The sequence below is a fragment of the Ictidomys tridecemlineatus genome, chromosome 1, assembly GCF_052094955.1.
Source record: "Ictidomys tridecemlineatus isolate mIctTri1 chromosome 1, mIctTri1.hap1, whole genome shotgun sequence".
Lineage (NCBI taxonomy): Eukaryota > Metazoa > Chordata > Mammalia > Rodentia > Sciuridae > Ictidomys > Ictidomys tridecemlineatus.
The window spans coordinates 45,244,577-45,252,190 of record NC_135477.1 but is presented as its reverse complement, the minus strand read 5'-3'; positions in this window follow the sequence as shown (position 1 = coordinate 45,252,190).

Here is a 7,614-nt window from a genome sequence, read left to right as displayed (position 1 = left end):
GCACCTCCTCGCCACCACTGTCCTCTCCCCAGACTTTCCAGACTTGTCCAGATTCCTCTTCTCAAGCTCCAAACTCCCTGAGGATCACAAGCCAGGGAGCTTGGGGACAGAAGAACAGGCCTGGAGAGAGAGGCCGGCGCAGTAGGTAGAAGGAGCGTGAACCGAGCTAACGCAGAAAGAGTGCTCAGCAGAGGCCTGGTGCCCAGCGAGCCCTCAGCAGCTGGTGACGACGGTGCAGGTGCTGGAGACGGCCACCCCGTTGGTGAGAGACTCCTCTAGGTCAGGTGCTCCAGTGGTAGTTCAGCTGCTCAGGCTGGAGCTGCTCACTTCTTAGACCAACCTGGAATGTTCCCCTCCAGCTCCCCCCACAGGTCTTCAGCCTTCTTGGACCACCCCAAGTCTGACTTCTGTTCCAGATAGGACACACATCAGCGGGCTGAAGAGAATAATAATAGCTCTTCCTGGTGTCTCCTGAATATTCCATCAGTCTTCAAACATCTTTCATAAAACGTGGCTTCTAGAGCCTCATGGAGCATTTTGACAGATTGAAACAAGGGAGGCAGGGAGAGAACAGTTTGAGGGGCAACAGGTGAGGGGCCGGTGGAATCTGATGGACCCAGAGGCTGAGGGAGCCACATTAAATACGTGAGTGCTTGGGTCAGAGGCTCACAGAGGTGTTTCCTCGGGTCTCTGTCCACAGTGATGATCCACGGAGGCACCAGTACTGGACTGTTGGCTGTGTTAGCAGAGGGCCAAGGGGTGTCAGGGCTTGACGGGGCCCCAGGGTGGAACCCCTGGGGATTTTACTGTTTAATTGCTATTTCTGAGGCTTACTTTCACTTGAACTCATCTAGGTAGGAGCTAGGGAGATTTCACTTGCCCTCCACAAACGAACTTCTCCATCTTTAGGTGGAGAGTCAAGCTGAGGTATGAAGACTTTCACTTGGCCCATGTTCCCGGGCCAAAGCCTGCCCTTGAATAGAAGAGCTTTCTCTTCATTTCTCTTGATAACCTGGTGGTCATACAGGACAGAGCAGAAGGGCAATGTGTAATAGAACAAGGGAGGGATGTGGGGTTGTGGCTCAGCGGTAGAGCACTTGCCTAGCATGTGTGAGGCACTGGGTTCCATCCTCAGTACCACATAAAAATAAATAAATAAAATAAAGGTACTGTGTCCATCTACAATTAAAAATATTTTTAAAAAAATCACAAGGGAGGGACTCTGAATATAGCTTTGTTGTCTTCCCTAGAAACCCCTACCAACCCCAAAGACTGTAAGGGAGCATCTCTACCAAAATCTACTAATCAATAGTGGTGAATAGTGAAGATCCTACTAAGTTATTAACCTATCTAATAGGTTGCTAGATCCTTGGTGTTAGAAAATATACATATATATACAATTAGAATATAGACATATTATACCTTCACACATTTTTATTCCTAAGTGGTTTTTTCATCACTAATTGTCCAAGTCTGTGTTTACTGCTGCAACCACTAATTTCCTAAATATCCACCCTTTACTTTCCATGGAGAACATCTCCATCCAGTATCCTTCCCCCTCATGTCACTTCTTTAATTCCAATAACCTCTCCCAGGCAATTGCCACAGCAGCACCCTCTTTTCCATGAAGCCCAGCAAGAATTTCAAGAATGAAGATAGTAGTCTCTGAGCAGAGCACAGGGAAAGAAAGTTCGTGCTCACTGGTGTCCTCTCCTAAGGGTACCATCATCACAATGGCAAACAGAACAGCAGTCACAGGCTGCCCATGTCTTCCCAGTGGACAGCCCACAGGTTTACACAGCCAATTGCAAGATGCCTGGTTGGTGTACCGTGTCTCCAGTTTCATCACTGGCCTGGTTATTTCTGCAAGCCAGAAGAGTTCCTGGTGGCCCAGCTTTGGGACTGGGAGGATTCTGTTTCCTAGTCGGTGGATAAGAAGCTCAGGTTCAGCTCTGTACCTTGCCTTGGCCCCAGGGAGAGGCCATGCATGACTGCACATAGACATCCTTTTTCGTTTCCAGGCTGCGGCTACAGGTTCTGCCTGGCAAAGTCCATCTTCATTGGTGCTGTCTGATTCCCCTCCCACACACCTTCTCTTTTCTTTTTTGGATCATAGTGTCTGCCTGAGTCGGCTCTAATGAGTCAGTTCCACCTACTTTTGGTTCAACCTCCACTCCTGCTTGGTCCTCTTCCAAGACAAATGCAAAAGCCACAGGGGACTGGAGAGGTGCCCTGTGAGAATGGCCCAACAGAACTTCAATTAATCTCTCAGGCTGCCTGCAGGACCTCCAGCATGAGAACAGGGATCACCAGCCAAGCCTGGCGGGGGCCCTGGCTGGCAATCTGGGCAGACAGGGGGTTAGGGCATCTTCACCTGTGCCTTTCAGCATGAGGACCAGTTCCGGACCTCATCGCTGTCACAAATGCAATGGGGACAAAGCTTTTGCATTCCTAAGTTCCAGAGTAAGAACGAGAAAGAGGTGGAGAGAGACAGAAAGATAGGGAAAGAGAGAAACAGAGAGAAAACTGAGAGACAGGCTGCAGAAACAGAGAGAAGCTCTCTCCAAATCTGGCCCTGGCCCATCTCTCACACCCTGACCTCTAACTGTGCTCATGCAGGTCTTTGAACTTCTGCACCTCCTGTTCCCCAGTACCTACAGTGGCTCTGAAATTTTTATGTAAGTTAATAATCTGATTAGAAAAGGGGGTCAAGGAACTTCTTGGGAGGCCACATTTGCATACTGAGAACACTGTTTTGATTTTGACTGACAGCTGACTTGGGATGCTAATAGTCTGTTCCCAATTCCAGGCACAATTTCTATTCCATTGATTCTGCCCGTTCTCTCTAGTCATTCTTTTGACCCTCAATTCATGATGTCACGCCCAGGTACCTAGCCTTGTTCCCTTTGCTTCCCTCTCTTTATCCAAACTCTGCACCAAGCTTCCCAGGCTCTGTATCCCAATGGGACCCAATTAGAAGCCATTCAAAGAATATTTCTCACTTAATATGTTAGCAAGGCATGGCAGCGGGGTTGATGCCAGGTGCTACCTAGCAAGCCCTGGCTCTATACAAAGTTTGCAGAGCACTTCCACACCCTGCTCTCTCAAGAGCATGTTATGGGTCCCAGACAGCAAGACTTAACTCTCCGTTCTGAAGACAAGGAGAGACACAATGGCTACCAGAACACAGCTTTCAGACGCAGTTTCAACTGGAAATCATACCTCTGATATCAGTTGCTTTGTATGAGCAGAGACAGGTCAGAGACTCTGTTTGCTCATCTGTAAAATGGAACTGTAGTTACCTACTTTGCAAAGGTTGCATTACCTCTAGAAATGAAGTAATTTAGGGGTCTAGCAAGGAACTTGGAATGGAGTATAAGCTCCTAATGGCTAACAATTTTTTGGTGGTGATGGTGACAATGAGGACAATGGTGATGACTATACCAAGACATGGGAAGGGGTAATCTTGTTTATCTATATTTTTTATAGGTAAGTATGGAAAATATCTTCCCTCTCTCTCTCCCCCCATCTCTTGTTGGGGATCAAATCCAGGGCCTTGCACATGCTAGGTAAGTGCTCTACCTCTAAGCCACATCCCATCCCCAGTGAACAGTATCTTTAAGGAAAAAAATGAACTAAGCCCTTTCCAGTATGAGTGCTTTATTCTCCTGCCCAAGGGCGACACGTGGGTTCTGGGCAGGTGCTGTCTGGACGCCTGGCCAAAGCCTCATTCCCCACGCTCCGTCTCACTCACCATGTATTCAGGCCCAGGTAATTGTGCCCAGCAGCCGCCGGTGCCCACGTAATTGTCCCCGAATTGCTCTGGGTGGCCTTTCCAGGCAGGAGCTCTTCACAATTAGTCCTGGCATGGAGATGTTGAAAGACAAGTGATTATTTTGGGGGAATTGCTTGTCAGCAAGAAGATGCGACTCTGATAGGACATAATAGGGGCCGCGTGTTAATTACCATCCGCAAGATGCTATCACATCATTTCTTCAGCCACAGCTCATTAGGCATGCCAGCCGCAGCTCCCGTCATTACAGCGGGTTTGTTACGATGCGCAAAGAAAAAAGCCTCGCAAATGAGGACAATTTGAGGACTTTGTGGATGCACCCACATGCAGGTGGTCAGCAAACATCTTAATGAGCCTAATTCTGCCTTGGATCCAAAGTACCATATGTATACCTACAAGAGCGTGCAACACACACACACACACACACACACACGCGCGCGCGCGTGCGCGCGCAAGCAGTCTTAGAACTCTATCTTGCGAAAAATATCCAAATGTTTTCTGACTATTTCTGTTTCATTTTCTTTGGACTTTAATTTTTTTTTTTAATCAACTAGGAATTATCCCTCGAAACCAAAATTCTTCATCATGTATAAGGCTACATGTGGGCTAGGGGTCCTGGGGACTACCAAGAGGAATACATGTCCTCGAGTAGATTGGAATCTTGTTAGGAAGAACTCGTGCCCACAAAAGAAGGAGCTAAAGAGGGACAGCAGGAAGAAAGGGGGACGTAACAACACGTGGACACTCCGGGCAACCTGAGAGGAGGAGGACCTGAGCATTAGAGGGGACCTCGGGTAGGAGCAGAAACCTAACCCGCTAAGCTGGGGGGATGGTCCGATTGCATGGTCAGGACCAGCAGCAGGGTGGGCTTTGATGAGGACAGGAAGAGAAAGAGCAAGAGACAGACAGACAGAGAATAAACACACCTGGGGAGGAGAGAGACTTGCAAGGGAAAAGACCTAGAGAATGATCTTGAATATACTAACTGTTTGGGTGACAGAAAGGGGCGCTATTTTAGGTTCTTTAACAGAGTGTAAGGTGACAACAGAAGTTGGTGTCAGTAATTTTGAAGGTCAACTCAGGGGCTGTATCTTGATCCTTTGGAACTTTTTTTTTTTTGGAGGAAGCTCAATGACTAGGTTTCTCCTGGCAGGGTCTTGATGTCTTTCAGAAGTAAAAGGAAGTTGGTTTGGGAAGTGAGAGGTCGGTGTGGGGAGCACAGGGACCTGCTGAGTGTCTTCATGGGACACATGGTAGGTCTTCATGGCGGCAAACGGGTGCTCTCGCTCTCTGGGGAAGGTTCGAGCGCTGAAGTAAAGCCAACTGGGATTAGGAGGCTAAGGCGGCCCTGGGCCTCAGAAACACTGAGGGGAGCGGGCTCCCCGATTCTCATTTTATCATCACCACCCTATCTTCACATCTGGCAGGACCCTCCCGCATCATGATTGTCTCTGGCAGGATTTTTCATGTTGGTGAGGATGTGCCAATTTGGGGATCACTTGTCACCTAGTTTAGGGGGACCCAAATGTCTCTCATATTTAGCCCCTTTTGTCCCTCCCCTAAGTATCAGCCAAGTCACTTCAGGATCCAGCCGCAGGGCCCAGTGCTGGGTCAGCTCTTGACTTGGGCTGGAGATTTATAGGGATTAGAGCCAGGCAGGGGACAGCAGGTTTGGCTCCAGCGTGAAGTTCACCAGGATATTGGATTGCGTTTTAAGGAGCCACTAATGGACAAGGGGATGGGAGGCTGCCAGCCCTTTGGAAAGTAATGACCCCTGAAGATTTTCCACTCTGATAGTGACATTGAGGCGTGTGATAGAGGGCTGCCATGTGCCTGTTCCACTTTACTTGCTTAGAGGGGAGTCAATGACACTGAAGGCCTGTACCAGGGCCAGAGAGAGGGGGAAGCCACCACTAGGGCTGTCCGTGTGGGGTCCTGAACCTGTGGGCCACCCGGGTGGGCTCCCGGGGAGGCAGAGTGCTCCCCAACACGTGAGGTGCTGGGAGACCCCTCATGGTAGTGAGTCCTTCTCCCCAGCATCCTGGAAGGCTGGGGGTGGTTCTGAGAATCCTTAGTGGCACAGACATCTTCAGAGGCACAGGAGGGGGCACCTGACATGGCATGAGGGAGAGGCGCAGAGGGTGACCGTGGGCCTATCCGAAAGCCTCATGGGATCTGAATTCAGCCTGGGCTCTGGAGGAGGGTGACACACAGGGACCCTTGTTGCCGTGACCGTTTTGCCCAGGTCTGCCCCCCAGGGGAGCAGAGCATGGCCTTCAGAATCGCTGATGCAGAAGTTACCCTTTAGCACAGAGCCTGCGTTTAATCCCTCATCTCTCCTTACTGCCAGCCAAACTGTTTACCCGTCCCTCAGGGAGCAGATGGGCTCCGGCCTCGGTGCCGTCCCCCGGGGCCATCCTGAAAGCCTCCTCCAATTCACCTTGGAGGCAGCCTCCCTTGGTGTGACCTGCAGGGACCCAGCAAGCCACCTGCCTGGACGTCCTCTCTGCGTGGGACCAGGCACACCTGGGAGAGCATGGACATCAGAGTCCCCAGGCCCAAACTGCAGCTCTGAACCCTGGAGAGTGGGGGAAGCTGTGACCCTCCATCTCTGTGAAACTCCATTTATGGTAATGAGAGGTCACTTCTGAGCTGGCAAGAAGAGAAAATGAAATGGTGAGTGCATGGGGAGAGAGGGAGGGGGGCAGGTGTGGGGCCTGGCACCCGTGGGTGCTGACTTCTTCTCTACCCCCAGAACATGCCTGAGGGCACAGACTGGGTATTCTTGTTCTCTTCTGAGGCCAACCAAAGGGGTCAGATGTATGTGCAGGCAGAGTTGGCAAGCCCCCAGTGACCACTGCCCCAGAGGGTGCGTCATCCTCTACAGGTCAGCCACCTAGAGGACCTGACTTGGCCCCGTGGACCCAAACTGAGTCACTGTCCCCAAGGCCTCCCAGCAACAGCACCGGGGCCTGTGGCTCTGGATAATGGGTGGAAGAAAGTCCAGGCAGCTGCTGTTCTATTCCTGTCACCCCACCCCCTCCAGCCCCGCCCCACCCTCCCACTTCCACCCTAACCAAACCAGACCTTATGGGAGCAAAATTTTTGTTTTATTCTTTTCATTCACTCCCTTCTTTCTTCTCATTCAGCAATTAAAAGAGAAAAGTCCCAATTCATTATCAACATGGAAAATCTTCTGAATTGCTGCTCTCTGAAGGATGGACCATTAAGCCGCAGCACAAACCCATGGAAAGAACCCAAAGATGGCGATATAATTCTGCCATTTCTGAGCTGAGCAAACCTTCGGCCAGTGGCTTCACCTCTCTGAACCTCCTTTTTCTAGATCTGTCAAATGAGAACGAAGAAAGAAACATCTGCAGGGTTTGCCATGACTGGCTAAAGCAAGTGAGTGCCTATGAAGGGATCTGTTGGCGCTGTGCAAGTGTGAGCCGAGGTTATCAGAAAGAAAGGGCTTCCTAGGGGCTTAAGAGCTTCTGTGACTGTGCCATTTCGTTGAACGCTTGTTGACTGTATGCTTCCTCCCCAACAGGCAGGGCAATAGGCTGGGGGGAGACGGCAGTGAACCAAAGCCCATGTCTCTGCCCTGGGAGAGCTTATGTTCCCCTGGAAGAGCCCAATGCCAGACGTTTCATGTGATGTGTAATTGTTATTATAGAAGAAGAGGCACTGGCCTCCTCGCGTCCGTGGAGTACTGGCTCCAGATCCGCCCATGGACTCCAAGCTCCACAATGCTCAAGTCCCTTGTGGGAAATGGTGTAGCATGTGTGTTTGACCCACACGCTCCCTCTGCTATACTTTAA